We start from the raw sequence: 13,547 nt of genomic DNA, 5'->3' as shown, positions 1-13,547 counted from the left end.
TGGCTGTCAGAAAATGACTACATTTGTAAAAATAAGAATGAAGTCTACTAGGCTAATAACCGATTAGCGATCGCACCTAGTGGCTTCCTACAGTCAGCCTGGATCTGGTACCAAGTTTGTCACGACCGGTTTTTCAATAAAACACTTTTTGAGAAAATCGATCTCTTGATTCCAGTATAGGAAGAGTTATCCCCACTGGTAGACAAATACTTGAAATACAGAGGACCAGTAGCATTAAATATATTACAGGGTTGAGCTAAGGCTGCTCAACAATTTATTACAAACATGCCAATAGTATACATAAGGGAAGTTATGACACAGGGGTGTGGTGAAATGCTACTAGCTCGAGATAAAAGTGGTGGTGGACAACTTGACTCCTAAACTGGCAGCTCATCGAGCGTCGAGGTGAGGCTCGATGCATTTATTTCTGGGGTAGCGGAAGCGGATATAATACAGTGACCAAATCCAAGATCGCACGGGACTGACTGGGACTCCTCTAGGCGTCGGACTCTCTATCGAACTCTTCATCCATGAGATCGCCTTCATCAACATCTGGCCAAATCAACAAGCCAGGTGAGTACTTTGGAAGTACTCGCAAGGCAGTTCGGACAAAAGATATAACAAATGCATGCATGAATGCGTCATGAGCAAAATAATAATGCGCATTCAAGTAATAAAAAAATCTGCACGACAAGGTAAGTAAAACAAATAACTGAAAACCGATAGAGTGTCTGGAGCGATGCCTCGAAGGGTAAATAAATAAATAATCATGCCGCAGTCGGGCGTCTAAGCGACACCACATAAAGGGCTTATATTGAAAAGTAAAGGACAAGCGTGCCACAGTCGGACGTCTAAGAGACATCACACAAAGGGCTTTTATTGAAAATAAATAACAAGTGTGCCACGGTCGGACATCTAAGCGACATCACAGAAAGGGCTTTTATCGAAAAGAAATAACAAGCGTTTCACAGTCAAACGTCTGAGCGACATCACAGAAAGGGCTTTTATCGAAAATAAATAACAAGCGTGCCACAGTCGGACGTCTGAGCGACATCACAGAAAGGGCTTATATCAAAATAAATGACAAGAGTGCCACAATCGGATGTCTGAGCGACATCGCAGAAAGGGCTTATATCAATAGTAAATAACAAGTGTGCCATAGTCGGACGTCTGGGCGACATCGCAGAAAGGGCTTATATCAAAAGTAAATAACAGGTTAGTCCATCCATAAGAATAAACTTTTAACCGGACTTAACACTCATGTGGTTCACCGGAGTTTTGTCACTGAGACTGACATTTGATGAGATAAGATGATCATAGTACTTGGACATGTACAAGATGATTCAAAGGATTTTTGACTCTGCAGAGTTTGTACTAATTACCCACAACCAACGGATTTCCGTAGTCACAAAGGACTAGTTCCGTTTATGGTATTTCGGTAGAAACACATCTAACCAGTACACACCCATTCCACCTCACGATGCCAGGGATCACCCTTGACAACGTCCAAGAAAAACTTTGAGACGGGGAGGTCACAACCTCGAATAGCATGGGATCAAATTTCTAAACAAGCTTGGTGCCCCCCTCTCGGTCCCAACTGGAAACACCCATGCCCCCCTGACCGGATGACGGGCTTTAATCCAGGGCCATGGAACCCTCATCCCGGCCTCTCTATTTGGTGTATACCAGGAAAACGGTTTGCAACTTACTAAGCCATATTGCTTGCGGAAAACATGTGGTAGTACAGGAAAGGAAATGAATGGGAATGTGACTTGATTCACGTTGACACTGAAGTCAAATAGACTGGCATAAGACTGGCATGCCACACCACTGCCATCTTACCCATTTTCATGCCATCACTTGGCCATGCAAACTTATATCCCACACATATGGATTTCCGAAACTCACTTGCTTAATATAACATTTAACGAAATGCTCATAAACGTGCCATGAAACTACTAAAATGCAAACATGCAACAACCACTCATCATATCAAAAGTTCAAACATGCTTGCCTGGTTCTGAGTAGTCGGAGTCTAACTTGGCGAAGTTCGCGGCTCCGTCACCTCCTCCGATATCTACGGTATAAGAAAAATACGTACTTAACGTAAATACCGCGAGTGCACAGAAAAGTGTTCCAAATACTTTTCAAATAAATATGACAAAAAAACTAGACAGAAAATAAAGATGACAGAAAAAGAATCAATAAAAAATCATTTTTTGTTTAAAAGTTATAAAGGTCAAATCTAAGCTTGGGTTAGCTCACTGGGTGCTCAAGGTGGCTACTGACGAGGTTTGGGCGTCGGGGATGGCCTCACCGGAGTGAATCGAGCTAGTGGCCGAGGCGGATCGGGGCGGCCGGAGTTGGGGGAGGAGACCTCCTCGAGGTCCTCCTAGTGGCTTGGCGGAGTGTTGGCGAGGTGTAGTGGTGGTGCGTGCTCAAGAGCGAGCTCAGGGCTCCTTTTTATAGGCGATCCGAGGCGGTGGCCGTAAACGGAGTTCTCCGGCGATGGTTACGGCGGCGCAGAGCTTGGTTGGGGAGGTTTAGGGAGTTGGGAGTCAACGTGGAGTTCCACTGGTTCCGTTTTGACGCTAAACAAGCTTGGTTTAGGAGTCCTGGGTGGATTCGACGGAACGGGGCGGCGCGGGCCCGTCGGCGGCAGAGGGCGCGCCCTGTGCTTGCCAGGCCACAGCGACAGTGCTGCGGGGGTGCACTGGCATGCATGAGCCACGCGGAGGGCTAGGGAGCAAAGGGCGGCGCAGAACGGCGTACCGGGCCGGTGCTGGCTCCGTTTGGCCGCCATGGGTGGCCCAGCCACCGCAGAGGCTGCCGGCACTGAAGATGCTCGCCGCCACCGACGCCTGCGTCCGTCCAAGCGGTCGTGCGGGTCTCTGGCCAGGGGGAAGAGGCTGTGTGCAAATGCCAAGGTGCACGGGTGATCAGTGACCATTCCCTGACGAAAAACGACACTGAAAGAATCTGAATTTACTGAACTTACTGAAAATGCACATGAACAGTGCTGGCCAAGTGTTCGACGAAATGGTTTTGGCATGTGGGGAATTTATATGGGGCTGATCTTTTGTGTGGTGGCCTCTCATTGCATCTAGGGACTGCCTGAATTTTGGTAGAATTTTTGGGGAAGAGGAGATATGAATTTCACCAAATTTTACAAATCTGGTCCAAACTTGCAGAGAGAGAAACTTGAAAATTTTGAAAAGAGGAAGAGTGGATCTTGATGGTTCTAGGCTGTGGGTGCCAAGGACTATCCAGAGGAGTTGGTTTGAGATCAAAACTCAAAGGGAATTAGGCACTTCCTTTGTAGAGCATCTAGGCTTAGAATAATTGACAGAATTGTTTTGGGGAGGAAAATAAATGGAATAAAATGCAAAAATGGATTTAACTTGTTGGGACAGAATGTTTGGATTGCCCCAAGGTGGAGGGAGGGGTTTTGGGAGATTTTACCACAAGAGGCATGGTAAATCCAAGGATGGTTCTACACAAAAGAGTAGCTCAAAATCTTTTGGGGGTTTCTTTTAAAAAAAGTAAATTTCCAAGAAAAGTTTTTGAGAAACGAAACTTAGAAGAAAGGTTTTTTAACAACAAAACACCAGGGTTGCAAAGGATGCAAAAAGAATCAAAGCCCTTGCCAAGGGATTTTCTTTGAGAGAGAGAGATTTTTGAAAGGATCTAAATGACCTTTTTTTCAAACCAAGCAAGGCTTTTGCTGGAAAAAAAACAAAATTTTTGGAGTGTTACACGGAGGTGCCGTCCGTTCGGCACTAGGATCTCCGGTGATTTGGATCACGATGAGTACGACTCCTTCAACCCCGTTGTCCTGAATGCTTTCTCTTAGCGATCTACAAGGGTATGTAGATGCACTCACCTCTCTCTCATTGTTAGTTTCTCCATAGATAGATCTTGGTGACTCTTAGGAAAATTTAGAATTTCTGCTACGTTCCCCAACAGTGGCATCATGATCTAGGTCTATTGCGTAGATTCTTTGCACGAGTAGAACACAAAGTAGTTGTGGGCATTGATTTTGTTCAATATGCTTATCGTTACTAGTCCGATCTTGTTTCGATGGTATTGTGGGATGAAGCGGCCCGGACCGACCTTACACGTACACTTACGTGAGACAGGTTCCACCGACTGACATGCACTTGTTGCATAAGGTGGCTAGCGGGTGCCAGTCTCTTCCACTTTAGTCGGATCGGATTTGATGAAAAGGGTCCTTATGAAGGGTAAATAGAATTGACATATCACGTTGTGGTTTTTGCGTAGGTAAGAAACGTTCTTGCTAGAAACCCATAGCAGCCACGTAAAACATGCAAACAACAATTAGAGGACGTCTAACTTGTTTTTGCAGGGTATGCTATGTGCTGTGATATGACCAAAAAGAATGTGATGAATGATATGTGATGTATGAGATTGATCATGTTCTTGTAATAGGAACCATGACTTGCATGTCGATAAGTATGACAACCGGCAGGAGCCATAGAAGTTGTCTTAATTTATTGTATGACATGAGTGTCATTGAACAATGCCATGTAATTACTTTACTTTATTGCTAACCGGTAGCCATAGTAGTAGAAGTAATAGTTGCCGAGACAACTTCATGAAGACACGATGATGGAGATCATGATGATGGAGATCATGGTGTCATGGCGGTGACGATGATGATCGTGGAGCCCCAAAGATGGAGATCAAAAGGAGCAAAATGATATTGGCCATATCATGTCACTTTTTGATTGCATGTTACGTTTATCATGTTTATGCATCTTATTTGCTTAGAACGATAGTAGTAAATAAGATGATCCCTCATTAAAATTTCAAGAAAGTGTTCCCCCTAACTGTGCACCGTTGCGAAAGTTTGTCGTTTCGAAGCACCACGTGATGATCGGGTGTGATAGATTCTAACGTTCACATACAACGGGTGTAAGCCAGATTTACACATGTGAAACACTTAGGTTGACTTGACGAGCCTAGCATGTACAGACATGGCCTCGGAACACAAGAGACCGAAAGGTCGAGCATGAGTCGTATAGTAGATACGATCAACATGAAGATGTTCACCGATGATGACTAGTCCGTCTCACGTGATGATCGGACACGACCTGGTTGACTCGGATCATGTAATCACTTAGATGACTAGAGGGATGTCTATCTGAGTGGGAGTTCATAAGATGAACTTTTCTGAACATAGTCAAAATGTTTTTGCAAATTATGTCATAGCTCGCGCTTTAGTTCTAGTGTTTTAGATATGTTCCTAGAGAAAATATAGTTGAAAGTTGACAGTAGCAATTATGCGGACAGTAGAAGGCTTATGTCCTTAATGCACCGCTCGGTGTGCTAGACCTCGAACGTGGTCTGTGGATGTTGCGAACATCTGGCATACACCTTTTGATGACTACATGATAGTACGGTAATGCTAAATGGTTTAGAATTGAGGCACCAAAGACATTTTTGAAATGTCGCAGAACATATGAGATGTTTCGAGGGCTGAAATTGGCATTTCAGGCTCGTGCCCACGTCAAGAGGTATAAGACCTCCGACAATTTTCTTAGCCTGCATAATAAGGGAGAAAAGCTCAATCTTGAGCTTGCGCTCAGATTGTCTAAGTACAACAATCACTTGAATCGAGTGGGAGTTGATCTTCCAGATGAGATAGTGATGTTTCTCCAAAGACATTGCCACCAAGTTACTAGAGCTTCGTGATGAACTATAACATAACAGGGATAGATATAATGATCCTTGATATATTCGCAATGTTTGACACCGCGAATGTAGAAATCAAGAAGGAGCATCAATTGTTGATGGTTAGTGAAACCACTAGTTTTAAGAAGGGCAAGGGCAAGAATGGGTACTTCATGAAACGGCAAATCAGTTGCTGCTCCAGTGAAGAAACCCAAGGTTGAACCCCAACCCGAGACTAAGTGCTTCTGTAATAAGGGGAACAGCCACTGGAGCAGAATTACCCTAGATACTTGGTAGATTATAAGGCTGGCGAGGTCGATAGAATTATATTGGATATACATTATGTTAATGTGTACTTTACTAGTACTTCTAGTAGCACTAGGGTATTAGATACCGGTTCGGTTGCTAAGTGTTAGTAACTCCAAATAAAAGAGCTACGGAATAAACGGAGACTAGCTAAAGGTGAGATGATGATGTGTGTTGGAAGTGTTTCCAAGGTTGATGTGATCAAGCATCGCCTGCTCCGTCTACCATCGAGATTGGTGTTAAACTTAAATAATTGTTATTTGGTGTTTGCGTTGAGCATAGACATGATTGGATTATGTCTATCGCAATACGGTTATTCATGTAAGGAGAATAATGGTTACTCTATTTATTTGAATAATACCTTCAATGGTCTTGCACCTAAAAGAATGGTTCATTGAATCTCGATCATAGTGATACACATTTTCATGGCAAAAGATATAAGATAGTAACGATAGTACCACTTACTTGTGGCACTGCCATGTAAGTCATATTGGTATAAAACGCATGAAGAAGCTCCATGTTGATGGATCTTTGGACTCACTCGTTTTTGAAAAGTTTGAGACATGCGAGCCATGTCTAATGGTGTATATGCATGAAGAAACTCTATGCAGATGGATCGTTTGGACTCACTTGATTTTGAATCGCTTGAGAAATGCAAATCATACCACATGGGCAAGATGACTGAAAAGCCTCATTTTCAGTAAAATGGAACAAGATAGCAACTTGTTGGAAGTAACACATTTTGATGTGTTCAGTCCAATGAGTGCTGAGGCATGCAGTGAATATCGTTATGTTCTTACTTCACGGATGATTTAAGTAGATATTGAGTATATTTACTTGATGAAACACAAGTCTGAATTATTGAATGGTTCAAGTAATTTCAGAGTGAAGTTGAAGATCATCGTGACAAGAGGATAAAATGTCTATGACATGATCATAGAGATGAGTATCTGAGTTACGAGCTTTGGCACGCAATTAAGACATTGTGGAAATTGTTTCACAATTAATACCGCCTGGAACACCATAATGTGATGGTGTGTCCGAACATCATATTTGAAACCTATTGGATATAGCGCGTACCATGATGTATCTTATCGAATTACCACTATCGTTCATGGGTTAGGCATTAGAGACAACCGCACTCACTTTAATAGGGCACCACGTAATTACGTTGAGACGACACCGTTTGAACTATGGTTTGGAGAAACCTAAGTTGTCGTTTCTTAAAAGTTTGGGGCTGCGACGCTGATGTGAAAAAGTTTCAGGTTGATGAGCTCGAACCCAAAGCGGATAAAAATGCATCTTCATAGGACACCCAAAACAGTTGGGTATACCTCCTATCTCAGATACGGAAGCAAAAGTAATTGTTTCTAGAAACGGGTCCTTTCTCGAGGAAAAGTTTCTCTTGAAAGAATTGAGTGGGAGGATGGTGGAGACTTGATGAGGTTATTGAACCATCACTTCAACCAGTGAGTAGCAGGGCACAGGAAGTTGTTCATGTGGCACCTACAGCAATTGAAGTGGAAGCTGATGATAGTGATCATGATGCTTCGGATCAAGTCACTACCGGACCTCGTAGGTCGACAAGGACGTGTACTACTTCAGAGTGGTACGCAATCCTGTCTTAGAGGTCATGTTGCTAGACAACAATGAACCTACGAGCTATGGAGAAGCGATGGTGGGCCCGGATTCCGACGAATGGCTCGAGGCCATAAAATCCGAGAGAGGATCCATGACTTTGGAAGAAATACTTGATGGTCGTAAGGCCGTTGGGTACAAATGGATTTTAAAAGGAAGACATACAATGATGGTAAGTTTCGCCATTAAGAAAGATCGACTTGTCGTTAAGATGTTTTCCGACAAGTTCAAGGAGTTGACTACGATGAGACTTTCTCACTCGTAGTGGTGCTAAGAGTCTGTTGGAATTATATTAGCAATTACTGCATGATTTATGAAATCTTGCAGATCGGATGTCAAAACATTGTTTCCTCGACGATATCCTTGAGGAAAGGTTTTATGTGATAAAACCAGAAGGTTTTGTCAATCCTAAATAACGCTAACAAATATGCAAAGCTCCAGCAATCCTTCTAAGGACTGGAGTAAGCATCTCGCAGTTGGAATGTACGCTTTGATTAGATGATCAAAGATTTTGGGTTTATACAAAGTTTATGAGAAACTTGTATTTCCAAAGAAGTGAGTGGGAGCACTATAGAATTTCTGATGAGTATATGTTGTTGACATATTGTTGATCAGGAATGATGTAGAATTTCTGGAAAGCATATAGGGTTATTTGAAAAGTGTTTTACAATAGAAAACCTGGAATAAGCTGCTTGAACATTGAGCATCAAGATCTATGAGGATATATCGAAAATGCTAAATGGTACTTTCAAATGAGCACATGATCTTGAAGGTGTTCAAGATGGATCAGTCAAAGAAGGAGTTCTTGCCTGAGTTGTAAGGTATGAAGTTAAGAGTTAAAGCTTGACCACGGTAGAAGAGAGAGAAAGGACGAAGGTCGTCCCCTGTGCTTCAGACGTAGGCTCTATAGTATGCTATGTTGTGTACCGCACCGGAAGTGTGCCTTGCCATGAGTCAGTCAAGGGGTACAAGAATGATCCAGGAATGGATCATTGGACAGCGGTCAAAATTGTCCTTGGAGTAAATAAAGGACATGTTTCTCGATTATGGAGGTGATAAAGAGTTCGGCGTAAAGGGTTACGTCGATGCAAGCTTTAACACCTATCCGAATGACTCTGAGTAGCAAACCGGATACGTATAGTGGAGCAACCATTTGGAATAGCTCCAAGTGGAGCGTGGAAGCAGCATTTACAATATGACATAGAGAATTGCGAAATACATACGGATCTGAATGTTGCAGACCCGTTGACTAAAACCTCTCTCACAAGCAAAACATGATCAAACCCCAGAACTCTTTGAGTCTTAATCACATGGTGATGTGAACTAATTTAGTAACACTAGTAAACTCTTTGGATGTTGGTCACAAGGCGATGTGACCTGTCAATGTTAATCACATGGCGATGTGAACTAGATTATTGACTCTAGTGCAAGTGGGAGAGTGTTAGAAATATGCCCTAGAGGCAATAATAAATTAGTTATTATTATTATATTTCCTTGTTCATGATAATTGTTTATTATCCATGCTATAATTGTATTGATAGGAAACTCAGATACATGTGTGGGTACATAGACGACACCAATTCCCTAGTAAGCCTCTAGATGACTAGCTCGTTGATCAATAGATGGTTACGGTTTCCTGACCATGGACATTGGATGTTGTTGATAACGGGATCACATCATTAGGAGAATGATGTGATGGACAAGAGCCAATCCTAAGCCTAGCACAAAGATCGTGTAGTTCGTATGCTAAAGCTTTTCTAATGTCAAGTATAATTTCCTTAGACCATGAGATTGTGCAACTCCCGGACACCGTAGGAATGCTTTGGGTGTACCAAACGTCACAACATAACTGGGTGGCTATAAAGGTGCACTACAGGTATCTTCGAAAGTGTCTGTTGGGTTGGCACGAATCGAGACTGGGATTTGTCACTCCGGTTGACGGAAAGGTATCTCTGGGCCCACTCGGTACGACATCATCATAATGTGCACAATGTGACCAAGGGGTTGATCACGGGATGATGTGTTACGGAACGAGTAAAGAGACTTGCCGGTAACGAGATTGAACAAGGTATGGGCATACCGACGATCGAATCTCGGGCAAGTACAATACCGCTAGACAAAGGGAATTGTATACGGGATTGCTTGAATCCTTGACATCGTGGTTCATCCGATGAGATCTTCATGGAACATGTGGGAGCCAACATGGGTATCCAGATCCCGCTGTTGGTTATTGGCCAGAGAGCTGTCTCGGTCATGTCTGCATGATTCCCGAACCCGTAGGGTCTACACACTTAAGGTTCGGTGACGCTAGAGTTGTTATGGGAATTGGTGTGCAGTTACCAAATGTTGTTCGGAGTCTCGGATGAGATCCCGGACATCACGAGGAGTTCCGGAATGGTCTGGAGGTAAAGATTTATATATGGGAAGTCCTATTTTGGCCACCAGAAAATGTTCGGGATTTTTCGGTATTGTACCGGGAAGGTTCTAGAAGGTTCCGGAGTGGGGCCCACCAACATGGGGGGATCCACATGAACGTGGCTAGTGGGGGAAAGGTCCCACACCCTTGGTCAAGGCGCACCAAGATCCCCCTTAGAAGGAATAAGATCATATCCCGAAGGGATAAGATCAAGATCCCTAAAAAAGGGGGATAACAATCGGTGGGGAAGGAAATGATGGGATTTCTTTCCTCCTACCTTTGCCAATGCCCCAATGGACTTGGAGGGCAAGAAACCAGCCCCCTCCACCCCTATATATAGTGGGGAGGCGCGTGGGAGCTTCACCCTTGCCCCTGGCGCAGCCCTCTCCCTCCCCAACACCTCCGTAGTAGTAGTAGTGCTTGGCGAAGCCCTGCCGAAGAACTGCAAGCTCCACCACCACGCCGTCGTGCTGCCGCAGCTCTCTCTCAACTTGTCCTCTCCCCTTGCTGGATCAAGAAGGAGGAGACGTCCCCGGGCTGTACGTGTGTTGAACGCGGAGGTGCCGTCCGTTCGGCACTTGGATCTCCGGTGATTTGGATCACGATGAGTACGACTCCTTCAACCCCGTTGTGCTGAACGCTTCCGCTTAGCGATCTACAAGGGTATGTAGATGCACTCCCCTCTCTCTCATTGCTAGTTTCTCATAGATAGAGTTTGGTGACTCGTAGGAAAATTTTGAATTTCTGCTATGTTCCCCAACAGAGAGCAGCAGCAGCAGCTGGGCGAGCGAGCGATCGAGCGACAGTCGGAGCAGCAGCAGCAGCAGCAGCGCGAGTGAGCGAGCGAGCGAGAGCCAGAGCAGCAGCAGCAGATCCGACTGGTATGGACGCCACCGCCGAAGGGGCCTCGCACTGGGGGAGAGCCGCCATGGACATGTCGCCCGCGGCGCAGGCTTCAAGGTTGCCGCTCCATGGGGGTGCGGGATGGAGCACCATCGGTGCCGGGAGGTCGAGTTAAGCAGAAGGTGCAATGTAATGAGTGTACAACCTCTTTGGTGGTGTCGAGTAGGCCTCGGCTTCGTCCGAGGAGTCGGTGAGGATGCTGCGGTTCGGTGGAGCAGGTTAAGGCGCCGCTGTGGGGATGGAGCAGCCACGATAGACGAGGCGATCGTCGGAGCAGCTCCTTGGGGGTGGAGGACGGGGCGGCTGAACCAGCAGGACGGCGAGATGGAAGACGGATCCTCATCCGGGGAGGTGGACGAGGGACGTCGAGCTGTTGCGGTGGACAACGTCGTCGGGGAAGAGGCTCCGGCTGGGCAGAGGTGACGTGGCGGACGGAGGAGGGTGGGGTTTCACGGCTGGAGCGGAGAGGTTATGGCGGCCTGGGATTTCGAATGGCAAAAATGGGGAGATGGGAGGGGGTGAAGCATGACTTAGGGACGCGCTTGTCCAAAATGCAGGGTGTGTTACAAAAGTACCCCCCACCGATTTGAACTAGCGGCCCTTTTGGCTCAGGGTTAGAAGGGGTATTTCACGTGTCGGGATTTGGTAGCTGGAGGGAGTTTTCGCGCGCGTTGTAATTTCGGGATAGCAAGGCGTGGGTTGTGAAGGCGTCAGTTTTGAGAGCAGGATATCTGAATTTTCGGGATATAACAAGACGTGGGTTGAATTTTAGGGACAAGCCTAACGTAACGTGTAGTAATATTGTACTTGTACGTACCAAATCAATTCGAACTTCCCTCAACCAAAAGGAAAACGAAAAAAACAAAACTATTCACACCACACAAAGAGAGAGTCTTGCCCCGTTTTACTATACAAATGCTATTCAAAGCTACTCCCTCCTTCCATCTATATAGGGCCTAATGCATTTTTTGATGCTAACTTTGACCAAATATTAGAGCAATGATATATTACATGCAACTTACACAAAGCACACCGTTAAATTCGTCTGTGAAAGGTTCTTTCAATGATATAATTTTCACATTGTGCATGTCATGTACTATTAATCTTGTCAATAGTCAAAGGCGGTCTTAAAAATCTCATTACGCCCTATATAGATGGAAGGAGGGAGTATGAATCCATGTTATGTCCGATTCAATTTTTTCGCTTGCTGTATAATGCATGTAACCTACTCATACCAACATTGTAGTGCATTCCAAATGTCTATACTGCCGCTGCAATTCGAACTAAATTTGAATTCGTTTCTCTATTTCAATAAGAATCTACAATCATGATTGTTGCCAACTTCAACCATCGTTCGTGTATTACCTTAATAACACACCACATGATTACTATAGAGATAGATATGAACTATGTGTACTACATGAACTCGAATTCTATTTTTTGAATACACTTGATGTTGATTCCAAATAATAGTACATTTGATGTACTAACTATATATTCATAATCTAAACCATGTTCCATATGTACACCGTGTTTATCACACAAAGTATAGTGCCCCGCCCCCTACATTATGACAAGTATTTAGACCTGAGTTGCAAAAGCCACACATTAGCCCATATTATAATCAATGTTCTACATTATGATATCTTCTTCAAGTATCTGTATCCACTTTTTTATAATGAATTATGATCTTTGTTCGTCTTTTACACCTTCACGATCCTCTTCTATTTGTAGCTAGCTAGCGCTAACTTTCTATCGTGCATGCACACGCCCGCCCCCCTCACACACCCTTAGCGTCCCCTCCATCGCACACGTTCATTATTTCTCTTTAGGTCGTCCACCAGCAGTGTGTGTAGGCCCCTAGCTCCTTCTTTCTGGCACACACCGGTCGATATACCTCTCTAGCCAAGTGTGCCTACAACAAACACATATATACTTCCCCTCTTCTCTTCTCACCGTCCATGGCCCCATATGTCCAATACGATTCCACGCAGGTGCACACTCCCACCCTTCTTTTCATTAGTCACATGCTCGCACACTCCTGCCCCCTCGACAGGTTAGGCCTCTCGCACCACCTCCTAGCCACACCCTCTCCCCTTGTCTGCCTCTCCGGACCTTATTTGCTTCTAACACATGCAGGCGTGTATATGAACTGATCTCCCTACATATAGGCAGGTCGACTATAATTTGTTTTCACCAAGCACGGATACACTTACCTCGCTAGTTATGGCTCTCCTTTTCTCGGACACACGACGGTTTTTCTTCCTATGTAGTTACGCATGCTTACCACAACCATATCTTCTCGCCTCATCATCCTTGAATACCTCCCGACCCGTCTCTCACACGCACGTGCATAGACAGGCAGACAGACATCCCCCACCCTCTCTTATTTATATTGCACTCATAACCTCCGTTTGTCTAGCAGGCCTCTCTCCCACCATTTGTGAGACGGCCCTCCACCACCAACCCTCCGACGCTCTACCTTTGTATTTTTCCCAACCTTATTCTTCTGCTACACATATACATGGATGTCGATCAATATCCCTCAATACATAGCTAGGTCTCTCTCCTTCCCCACACATATACTAGT

Source organism: Triticum dicoccoides, chromosome 7B, assembly GCF_002162155.2.
Source record: "Triticum dicoccoides isolate Atlit2015 ecotype Zavitan chromosome 7B, WEW_v2.0, whole genome shotgun sequence".
Classification (NCBI taxonomy): domain Eukaryota; kingdom Viridiplantae; phylum Streptophyta; class Magnoliopsida; order Poales; family Poaceae; genus Triticum; species Triticum dicoccoides.
Note: the sequence above shows the minus strand (reverse complement) of the source record.